Genomic DNA, 12,693 nt, shown 5'->3' on the forward strand with positions numbered 1-12,693 from the left:
AACCGAGCAAAACCGACCATCATTGAAATCTTGTAACAAAACAAAACCAACTGTCTTTAAAATTTTGTAAAAGAGTAAAGGAACAAAACCAACTGACACTGAAAACCTACCGTCATTGAGATCTCGTAACCCAGCAAAACCAACTGTCATTGAAATCTCGTAACTGAACAAAACAGACCGTTATTGAAATCCTGTAACGAAACAAAACCGACTGTCTTTAAAATGTCGTAAAAGAATAAAGGGACAAAACTAACTGACACTGAAAACCTACCGTCATTGAGATCCCGTAACCCAGCAAAACCGACCGTTATTGAAATTTCTTAACAGAATAAAACTGACCATCATTGAAATCTCGTAACGAAACAAAACCGACTGTTATTGAAATTTTTTAACAGAAAAAAACTGACCATCAAGGAAATCTCATAACCGAACAAAACCAACTGTCTTTGAAATCTCATAACAGAACAAAGCCGACTGATAATAAAAATCTACTGTCATTGAGATCTTGTGACCCAGCAAAACCGACCATCGTTGAAATCTCATAACGAAACAAAACCGAAATCTCGTAAAAGAATAAACGAGCACAATTAACTGATACTGAAAACCTACTGTCATTGAGATCTCGTGACCCAGCAAAACTGACTGTTATTTAAATTTCTTAACAGAAAAAAACAACCATCATTGAAAGCTCATAACAGAACAAAACCGACTGACACTGAAAACCTACCGTCACTGAGATCCTGTGACCCAGCAAAACCGGCCGTTATTGAAATTTCTTAACCGAGTAAAACTGACCATCATTAAAATCTCGTAATGAAACAAAACAGACTGTTATTGAAATTTCTTAATAGAAAAAAACTGACCATCAAGGAAATCTCATAACAGAACAAAGCCGATTGACACTGAAAACCTACCGTCATTGAGATCTCGTGACCCAGCAAAATCAACCATTATTGAAATCTCTTAACCGAACAAAACCGACCGTCGTTGAAAAGAATAAAAGAAAAAAACCAACTTACACTGAAAACTTACCGTCATTGAGATCTCGTAACACAGCAAAACCGACTGTTATTGAAATCTCTTAACAGAACAAAATCGACCATCGTTGAAATCTTGTAACGAAACAAAACCGACTGTCTTTAAAATCTCGTAAAAGAATAAAGTAACACAACTAACTGATACTGAAAACCTACCGTCACTGAGATCTCGTAAACCAGCAAAACTGACTGTTATTTAAATTTCTTAATGGAAAAAAATCTACCATCAATGAAATCTCATAACCGAACAAAACCAACTGTATTTGAAGTCTTGTAAAAGAACAAAGGATTGAAACCAACCGTCTTTGAAATCTCATAACAGAACAAAACCGACTGTCTTTGAAATCTCGTAAAATAATAAACAAACAAAACCAACTGACACTGAAAAGCTACCGTCATTGAGATCTCATAACCCAGCAAAACCGACCATCATTGAAATCTCGTAACGAAACAAAACCGACTGTTTTTAAAATCTTGTAAAAGAATAAAGGAGCAAAACCAACCGAAACTGAAAACCTACCGTCATTGAGATCTCATAACCCAGCAAAACCGACTGTTATTGAAATTTCTTAACGGAAAAAACCTGACCATCAAGGAAATTTCATAACCGAACAAAGCCGACTGACAATGAAAACCTACCATCATTGAGATCTCATGACCCAGCAAAACAGACCGTTATTGAAATATCTTAACCAAACAAAACCGACCATCATTGAAATCTCATAACAAAACAAAACCAACTGTCTTTAAAATCTCGTAAAAGAATAAAAGAGCAAAACCAACCGTCTTTGAAATCTCATAACAGAGCAAAACTGACTGTCTTTACAATCTCGTAAAATAATGAAGGAACACCACCAAATGACACTGAAAACCTACCGTCATTGAAACCCCCATGACCCAGCAAAACCGACCATCATTGAAATCTCGTAACGAAACAAATCAAACATCTTTGAAATCTCATAACAGAACAAAACCGACTCACACTGAAAACCTACCGTCATTGAGATCTCGTAACCCAGCAAAACTGACCGCAATTGAAATTTCTTAACGCAAAAAACCCGACCACTATTGAACTCTCATAACCGAACAAAACCAACTGTCTTTGAAATCTCTTTGCAAAACAAAACCGACTGACACTGAAAACCTACTGTCATTGAGACCCCATGACCCAGCAAAACCGACCGTTATTGAAATCTCTTAACCGAACAAAACCGACCATCGATGAAATCTCGTAATGAAACAAAACCGATTGTCTTTAAAATCTCGTAAAACAATAAAGAAGCAAAACCAACTGTCTTTGAAATCTCATAACAGAGCAAAACCAACTGACACTGAAAACCTACCATCATTGTGATCTCGTGACCCAGCAAAACCGACCGTTATTGAAATCTCTTAGCCGAACAAAACCGACCATCATTGAAATCTCGTAATGAAACAAAACCGACTGTCTTTAAAATCTCATAAAATAATGAAGGAACAAAACCAACTGACACTGAAAAGCTACCGTCATTGAGATCTCATAACCCAGCAAAACAGACCGTTATTGAAATATCTTAACCAAACAAAACCGACCATCATTGAAATCTCATAACAAAACAAAACCAACTGTCTTTAAAATCTCGTAAAAGAATAAAAGAGCAAAACCAACCGTCTTTGAAATCTCATAACAGAGCAAAACTGACTGTCTTTACAATCTCGTAAAATAATGAAGGAACACCACCAAATGACACTGAAAACCTACCGTCATTGAAACCCCCATGACCCAGCAAAACCGACCATCATTGAAATCTCGTAACGAAACAAATCAAACATCTTTGAAATCTCATAACAGAACAAAACCGACTCACACTGAAAACCTACCGTCATTGAGATCTCGTAACCCAGCAAAACTGACCGCAATTGAAATTTCTTAACGCAAAAAACCCGACCACTATTGAACTCTCATAACCAAACAAAACCAACTGTCTTTGAAATCTCTTTGCAAAACAAAACCGACTGACACTGAAAACCTACTGTCATTGAGACCCCATGACCCAGCAAAACCGACCGTTATTGAAATCTCTTAACCGAACAAAACCGACCATCGATGAAATCTCGTAATGAAACAAAACCGATTGTCTTTAAAATCTCGTAAAACAATAAAGAAGCAAAACCAACTGTCTTTGAAATCTCATAACAGAGCAAAACCAACTGACACTGAAAACCTACCATCATTGTGATCTCGTGACCCAGCAAAACCGACCGTTATTGAAATCTCTTAGCCGAACAAAACCGACCATCATTGAAATCTCGTAATGAAACAAAACCGACTGTCTTTAAAATCTCATAAAATAATGAAGGAACAAAACCAACTGACACTGAAAAGCTACCATCATTGAGATCTCATGACCCAGCAAAACAGACCGTTATTGAAATATCTTAACCAAACAAAACCGACCATCATTGAAATCTCATAACAAAACAAAACCAACTGTCTTTAAAATCTCGTAAAAGAATAAAAGAGCAAAACCAACCGTCTTTGAAATCTCATAACAGAGCAAAACTGACTGTCTTTACAATCTCGTAAAATAATGAAGGAACACCACCAAATGACACTGAAAACCTACCGTCATTGAAACCCCCATGACCCAGCAAAACCGACCATCATTGAAATCTCGTAGCGAAACAAATCAAACATCTTTGAAATCTCATAACAGAACAAAACCGACTCACACTGAAAACCTACCGTCATTGAGATCTCGTAACCCAGCAAAACTGACCGCAATTGAAATTTCTTAACGCAAAAAACCCGACCACTATTGAACTCTCATAACCGAACAAAACCAACTGTCTTTGAAATCTCTTTGCAAAACAAAACCGACTGACACTGAAAACCTACTGTCATTGAGACCCCATGACCCAGCAAAACCGACCGTTATTGAAATCTCTTAACCGAACAAAACCGACCATCTGACCAACTGACACTGAAAACCTACCGTCATTGAGATCTTGTAACCCAGCAAAACTGACCGTTATTGAAATCTCATAACGAAACAAAACCGACTGTCTTTAAAATGTCGTAAAAGAATAACGGGACAAAACTAACTGACATTGAAAACCTACCGTCATTGAGATCTCGTAACCCAGCAAAACCGACTGTTATTGAATTTTTTTAACGAATAAAACTGACCATCATTGAAATCTCGTAACGAAACAAAACTGACTGTTATTGAAATTTTTTAACGGAAAAAAACGACCATCATTGAAATCTCATAACAGAACAAAACCGACTGACACTGAAAACCTACCGTCACTGAGATCCTGTGACCTAGCAAAACCGGCCGTTATTGAAATTTCTTAACCGAATAAAACTGACCATTATTAAAATCTCATAATGAAACAAAACAGACTGTCACTGAAATCTCGTAAAAAAACAAAGGAACGAAACCAACCGTATTTGAAATCTCATAACAGAACAAAACCAACTGACACTAAAAACCTACCATCATTGAGATCTCGTGACCCAGCAAAACTGACCGTTATTGAAATCTCTTAACTGAACAAAACCAACTGTTTTTAAAATCTCGTAAAAAAAGAATAAAGGAGCAAAACCAACTGGAACTGAACACCTACCGTTATTGAGATGTCATAACCAAGCAAAACCGACTGTTATTGAAATTTCTTAACGGAAAAAAACTGACCATCAAGGAAATCTCATAACTGAGCAAAACCAACTGTCTTTGAAATCTCATAATAGAACAAAGCCGACTGACACTGAAAACCTACCATCATCGAGACCCCGTGACCCAGCAAAACTGACCATCGTTGAAATCTCGTAACGAAACAAAACCGACTGTCTTTGAAATCTCGTAAAAGAATAAACGAGCACAATTAACTGATACTGAAAACCTACCGTCATTGAGATCTCGTAACCCAGCAAAACTGACTGTTATTTAAATTTCTTAATGGAAAAAAATCTACCGTCAATGAAATCTCATAACCGAACAAAACCAACCATCTTTGAAATCTAATAACAGAACAAAGCCGACTGACACTGAAAACCTACCGTCACTGAGATCCTGTGACCTAGCAAAACCGGCCGTTATTTAAATTTCTTAACCGAATAAAACTGACCATTATTAAAATCTCATAATGAAACAAAACAGACTGTCACTGAAATCTCGTAAAAAAACAAAGGAACGAAACCAACCGTATTTGAAATCTCATAACAGAACAAAACCAACTGACACTAAAAACCGTTGAGTTTAATTAACTCAACGGAACACATCCTATATAGGGTAATTCATATATGTTTATACAAGATAAACATAATATTACAACTTATATTCGCACAAAATCATGCACGCATGAACTTGAACTAGTAACGTAGTCAGAAAAGCTCCTGTTGTGGTTGCGTTCTTCCTGTAACAACACGCCGAAACACAGCAACTAGAATTCACAACGTTTTAATACAATAGTGTATACAATTAAAATGTTATTAATATGACAGCCACAATCGTAGATAATGTTCTGTGTTGCTGTTTGAGCGCTCGCGCTGAAGCTAAAGATGATCATCAGTACAATAAATCAATGCTGTGTTAGTTGCCATCTCGGACACAAATATGGCGGCGGGCATAGCAGAAGTGACGTCTTTGAAACTCATGGATAAAATAAACATGACGATAATTTACCATAATGTGAATATTTCTTTATAAAATGCAAAAATATGTGTGGTGTCTACTAAACATTGGCGGAGTCATGTGGAAATATTTTAATAATGATTTATATTGATTCAATAACTGTTTCAAACTCGGACATTGTGCAGTGCGGCAGATAATAACATATGCGTCTTGACATGGCTATGGCTGCAAAACAAAACCTTCTGGAACAGACAAAAAGTGCCAAGAACGAAGAAAATAGACTATGTATTTTTGTAACATTTTCAATTTCTTATTTAGTCTTCTAGACAAAGCAGTAAATTCATAAGCAAGTCGTAAAGCAATAACTCCAGTCCAGGGGCCTGTACCATGAAGCCAGATTCACTGGCTAGCCAGGTGAGTTTCAGATTAGTTTGCACCAATCCTGGGTTTTAGGCACCATGAAAGGGACTTGGCTTATAGCGGTGTTCATCACCATAGTAACTTACGCTCCACAGCTAACCTGCTCCGGGGCAGGTTATGTTCTGGATAAGAGATCTCAAACTGAAATTGGACCAATCAGATGTGAGCAAAGTGATACTGACACATCCAACGCAATAAAGTCACGCCCCCAGTTTCACTTCCTCCAAATTAAAGGTCACTATATACTAAAAACAAATATTTAAAGATGAAATTGTCTGGCTTTAATGATAATTAGAATTATTTTATATTATATTATTATATGATCTATATTATTATTATATGATCTATATTATTACTAACCCATTACACACAAGCAATTTTAGTTTAACAGTTATTATTAAGCATTTAGGTTAAATGAATATTAATATATACAGATCATATGTAATATAAATAAGCTGTAGAATCAATAGATAACTCTTTAAAAATGACTACATGTGACCTTACATGTTTGAGGCTCTATTGCTATATATTATCAAGCAACTATATAAACTAACTTCACAAGTTTCACTTGCACTGATAGAGCAAGATCATTTCTTTTATTTTTCCTCTTTCATGGACAAGTATTTTCTTTAGTGTAAATGCGTTTAAATTCTTCATTTTCTTCAATCTCTTAACCTTCAGCAAAAGAGTTTTGAATCACACTGGCTCTCTCACGAGAAGTGAATCAGAGTTTCTCTCTGTTGCAAGGCATGTGATTGGCTGTTCACCACTGATGTCACGCATTCATGTGCACACGCTCCACAAACTCAGGATCAAAGCCTGAGTTGACAGAGAAAGTTGATGATCATCATCATGGTACCAACAAAGCCGGATTGGAGTGGTTTGGTTTTGTCAACTCGAAAATAATCCTATAACCCTGAGTTTGTTCAACCACCATCATGGTACAGGCCCCCAGTCTCCACTGTGTTTCGTTAGAAATGACCAATGATGACATGTAACTTTCAGTTTGTGTTGGTACACATCAATAATCAAAACGTTCTTATGCATGGTTTAATGTAGGCTACATAAGAAATAAACATTCCTGTTCGGTATTACAAGCTGTGTGACTCAGGTAGGCCTACTTTAAAAACAATGCATAGTCTAAAATTAGCTAATTTAGAGAATTATTTAGGCTATGTATTTTCGTATGTTTACCTGCCTTCTTCACTCTGTTGATTTGGGTCAAAATGGACAAACAACCGGGTTAAAAATGTAATAAAAAATATGTAAACCAATGGTTGGGTTTGTCCATATTCGACCCCAAATTTGGGTTTAAACAACCTAGAATTTATTATTATTGTTGTTTATCATGCTGTAATTTTGTAAGTAAATCGCGCATTTAGAAAGCGAATTCGGCTGTGTGTTATAGTTTTTCTGACAGCTAGATGGTGCCAGAGCATTACTACTATCAAAAAGCATTAATTTAGCTGTCAACGAAAATTTGGTTTTAATTTTAGTTAATTGTTTTTACTGCCAATTTAACGTGTTTTAATGGGTTTCCCTTTACATATTTATATACTATTTTTATAACTTGCAGTTTGTTTCCTTGATGTTTTAATCCCATTAGCTATAGCAAACTGGCAGCACCTTGCATAAACCATTGTAATTATTGGTTCATGCAATAATAAATATTATGAAAATTTTGGGGTTGTTTTGCTTAGGGCCCCCAGAAGTGTAGGGGCACTGCGTACATGAATCTCCACCCTGTCTCCTCCCAGAAATCACCATATATGGAGCTTACAACGCCTAGTTTTACTATGCATTAGGTCACCTGCATATCTTTTCCATGCATATTCCCATCCACGTGATACCATGTTTAACGGTACAAGACAATAGGAAATATGACAATAAATGCAATCACATTACATTGCTAAAAAAAAACCTTTCACTCTACTTATCTTGTTTTAGACAAAAATAAATCATATAAAATACTGTTCAGAATGTTTTCAGTGAAGAGTTATTTTAATTCTTTTCCACTAGCCAAATATTATTATTATTTTTTTTTTAAACAAATCAAATTTATGCAATTTTGCCTATAAAGTAAACGTAGCCTATATTTTAGGATGTTTATATTTTTAATTGAAACACATATGGGGCCTTATTTTTGCATTGTAAATTATTGTATGACTCAGTTCATCACTAACAAACATTTTAAAAATAAAACGTGCGTATCTTAACAATGGCATTTTTCATAATATTGGGAAGACCATGAAATTGGTTATCTTTAGGCTACTGTCTGTCTGTGCACGACACCAGCAGCACACCTGACTCCTGAGTTCAGCAGAGGTTATACAGTACTGTGTACAGTATAGCTACTTGTCAGACGATCACTGAGCGACTCTTTCAGTGTCTGTCATAATGCCATTATGTTGCTAAGCTATCTGCTTAGACAAAGTGCGCATCATTGGTCATTATTCACACGAAAATATTTTCTCAGAACATGAGTTCTGCTATTTAGAATACAATTTAAAGTGGAATTATCATGCACCAAGCAATCCTCACTGTAGTTAAAACACTAAAACAGCATGCCATAGGAAAAGTGTTCAAAAGCAGTGCATCCACTACAAATATTTCTTTTTCAATTAATATAAAATGTTGTAACTTCTGGATAATGATTTTATGTAATTTCGGTGCTTTACTCCTTTAAGGAGAGTGAGATATTTAATCTAAATGTGGAAATTGAAATGTTTAAAATCATTCTGTTTACTTCATTACTTCGCTTACTCCAGTAAGTGCGTACACTTACATACGTTTCATTGTAAGAAGAATGACATTTATGCTAAAATGAGTCTGTCTGTCTCATTCCATATCCAGAACAGATGGTTGAGATGACCACAACAGCCCTGAATGTCAGCAGAGGACATGACAACTAAATGAGCTTTAGAGACAGATCCGCTGTGAAGACCTCGTCGACACAACAGTCTTCCTCACAGATCTTCAGCAAAGACCACGAGAACCAGACGAGTCCTCTGCAAGGCCACTTCAACTCCTCCCTCTACATGCCATTGTGCTGTGTTCGATGTTCAAGAGAAGAAATTGGATAAAAAAAATTTCTGAATGATATCAGTCCACAATCTAACTTCTGACGCAGCTGAATCATAATCACACTGTATTTGTTTGGCCAGAGGAAAACTGGCCCTCGACTGAGCCTGGTTTCTCCCAGGGTTTTTTTTCTTCATTCTGTCATCTGATAGAGTTTGGGTTCTTGCCATTGTCACCTCTGGCTTGCTTAGTTGGACACCTACTATTCAATAATATTGATCTGACTGCATTGACACTATTGGATGAGAACTCAACAGAGCTGGATTATGATGTTACTGTTTTCTGAAAAACTGCTTTATAGCTGAATTGAACTCATTGAACTGAACTGAAACAACACTGAAATGACTTCAGCTGAACAATCACACTGTCTTTTGCTGCATTACAGAATTGAATTCTGTTTGCATAATTTAATTATTTTCCAGTTGAACACTATAAAGCTGCTTTGAAACAAACTGTATTGTATAAAGCACTATGTGAAGGTGACCTAACTTGAAATTTGGAAATTATTGTTAAAGAGTTTTTATGTGTGAGAAAGGATGTTGTTTTTCATTTAATAATATACAGTAAATAATTAACTTAGTATTAGTAGTTTAAAATGTATGTTGTTAATAAATGTTTATAATGTATTCATTATTAATAATTATAGTGTATTTGTTAATTTTAAAATAAAATGCCTTAATTTTTTTAAATGGTTGAATGCATTTCACTGCTTAATTGAATAACATTTAGCAGTTTCTGGACCACATCTGGCCCGAGGACCAAGCCGAATCTCAGCCAGATCTGTCTTACAGTGCCTGGGCCAGACCTGGGCCACATAAAACAATTTAAGTAAATTTTCAGTGTGCTGGCCAGATCTGGGCCACATCAATAAATAAGAGTCTTTTTTACAGGGTGTTGGCCGCATCTGGGCTAGAGGAAATTGTTTGTGTCGGTTTTCAGTGTGTGGACCGGTTTTGGGCCGAGGACCCAGCCAGAACTGGGCCGGAATTGAAGCAAGGATGTGGCCCAGAAGTGGGCCAGACAAATTTTGCTATCTGAGATTATTTCACCAGCTGTCATACAGTATAGGCTATGCACCTACTCATTCAGCAATTCCCCTGCTCGTATCACTATACAATGAACAATATTTATATAATATAATCATAAAAAACTAAACTCCCAATTTATGCTTCAATGTGGGATATAAAGTCGTGATATAGGGGACTCCTCCAGCGAGAGGCACAAATTAACGCAGGGTTAGTTGTAACACGCATGGTTTAAATATTTCCACACACGCTAGCATGAAGAAACTTAACGTATTTACTAGTTGTCATATCAACAATATATAGAGAAAAAATTGTGCCAAAATTCAGAAATCTTTGGAAGATATCACTGAACATTTATTTAACAATAGCAAAAGTAAATTTTTTACTTAAGCTATGTTTTCATCTATATTTTTTGTTTATTTAAAATTAGACAAATCTGATATTATTTTAATCTCCAATCTCTTGTTTAGCAGTTAGGGTAGTTCTTTAATGCTTCACTAACTATCAGAAGACACTAACCAGGTTTAAATTCTAGTTGCGCAGATAGGGTTCGTTGTAACACTGCGTTACAATGTGCCCCGCTACTATTCTATACAGTTATGATATAACTGGCATAATCAACTTTTATGAATTTCTGTTGATAAACCATGGAAAAAAAGGCAAATAAAGACTGAGAGGAAGAACCTGAACATCCAGAAAATATTATTTCAAGAAATGTTCAGCATTTGTACTGGCTCATCTATTTATCTCATGTTCTGTGAGAGCCTTGAGTGGAGGGATGAGAGTGTTTTGTTCAGCTCTGTGTTTTTCTGAATGTCTGAACATGTTTCTTCATCTGTTTGCCTGTATTGATTTGACCAGTGCTGTATAGCTGTGTTTTGCAGAGTGTTCAGTGTCAAACTGCAAAAAATTTTAAATTTGAATTTCTAAAATTGTTTTTATTATTTTATATGAAAAAAAAAATTATTGTGTTTTATTGACAGAATATTTTAGTTTGTCATGTATATTTTTTAAATTAAATCAGATAACATTTTTAGCTGTCATATGGTCATGTTATAACGTGCCCCATCTATAGGGCATGTTGTCACATTTCACATCCCTTCTTTCGGGGTAAATAAAGAAAAAAGTATACACTGTATTAATGAAGCAAAACCACATATAGACATGTGTGAAATTGATGTGGAACAAAATAAATTCTCTGATCACTAAGTAGATTTACACAAACTGAGAAAGTCAAAAAGCATTAGGTTGTGCCCCGCTCACCCCTACATAATATCGTTGTGAGTTTAATACATTTTAAAAAATATAATCTCATGACATTACATCCCGCATTCAAGCATATAACTAATCCTGAACGATTAAAATGATTAAACTAAGACAATTAATTTCCAACACCACACTGTACACAACTATCAGTCTTTGCATTAATATTGCAACAGCTACTATGGGTTTGTAATAATGTGCATATTACAGACTTAAAGATGATGACGACAGGAAAATATGAGTGAGTAGGATGAAATATCATAGAGATGACAGAAGTGTTTATATATATCCAGGGTGTGAGCGGTCCTGCTTCTCATTATGAAGGTCTGCGGGATAAGAGAACTGCCAGCCGATCATTTCCCCAGCACGTCGCGAAAAACACTCCCTGCATCCCAATGTGCCTACCATCCACCCTAAATAGTATTGAATATTACTAATGTCACATAGCCTACTATTTAGAATGGATAGTATGCATATTGAGAACGCAGGCACTGTCTTTACAGCACATGTGGCTAGTCTAGCCTGAAAAATGGAGTGATAATGCACAGCCGCGACAAACACACAGAGAATATAACAAATTTAAGCGCCATCACCTCGAATTAGCTCATAAATTTAGCTCTTAATGAGAGCTCTGTAGTCTCACCAATAAACCACCAAGACCGTTCAAACATTTTCATGACATTTAATTCGTAAAAAGACTGATTCCCGCACTGGTTCTTAGAATCGGCTATCTATCACTGTGTTACCGGAAAAGCTTTTACCCGGCGCCGGAAGCTAAAAACCCGGAAGTGTGAAAAAGACTAATCGAGCCCTGTATATATATATAATGTTGTTTCTAAAATTAAATAACTAGCTTTATAAGTTATTTTGGGTTCTAAAAGTTAAATAATAATTGGCTTTTACAGTATATTATCATAGTACTCAAACTATAGAAATTGTTAAATATTATCTGAAAACCGGGAATGAGTGTATAATTTCTCTAATATAGCCTAAGATGTATAAACCTTAAAAATAAATGACCACACAAACGTTGCTTATAACTGAAGCTATACACTGTACTTACTATGCCAATAATCCAAATAGCTGTTTGATTTATTAGTAGAATTTACATCAATCTGCAGTTACGACATCCTTTTAGGCATCTGGAGAAGCGAGAGTTCGCTGATAGGTGTTGGTTGTTATTCACCAGCTCTTTTTTTACAGTCTATGGCTCTGACTGTAATCCTGATGCCATTGGCCAGATCAAGC

The 12,693-nt window shown here is 35.8% G+C and overlaps 1 long non-coding RNA gene across 5 annotated transcripts in view; it reads right to left on the bottom strand.

Annotated features, from left to right (window-relative positions):
• LOC127509040 (uncharacterized) overlaps positions 1-12,653 on the bottom strand; it is a 55,780-nt gene extending 43,127 nt beyond the window's left edge. For 4 of the 5 annotated variants that reach the window (XR_007929109.1, XR_007929106.1, XR_007929110.1 and 1 more), the window contains exon 1: positions 12,509-12,634. This is a non-coding gene — a long non-coding RNA (uncharacterized LOC127509040). Of the gene's footprint in view, positions 1-12,508 lie in introns of all 5 variants that reach the window. The other variant, XR_007929107.1, reaches the window with a different exon arrangement.
• Between the last annotated feature and the right edge of the window lie 40 nt (positions 12,654-12,693).

The sequence above is a fragment of the Ctenopharyngodon idella genome, chromosome 3 (genome assembly GCF_019924925.1).
Source record: "Ctenopharyngodon idella isolate HZGC_01 chromosome 3, HZGC01, whole genome shotgun sequence".
NCBI lineage: Eukaryota > Metazoa > Chordata > Actinopteri > Cypriniformes > Xenocyprididae > Ctenopharyngodon > Ctenopharyngodon idella.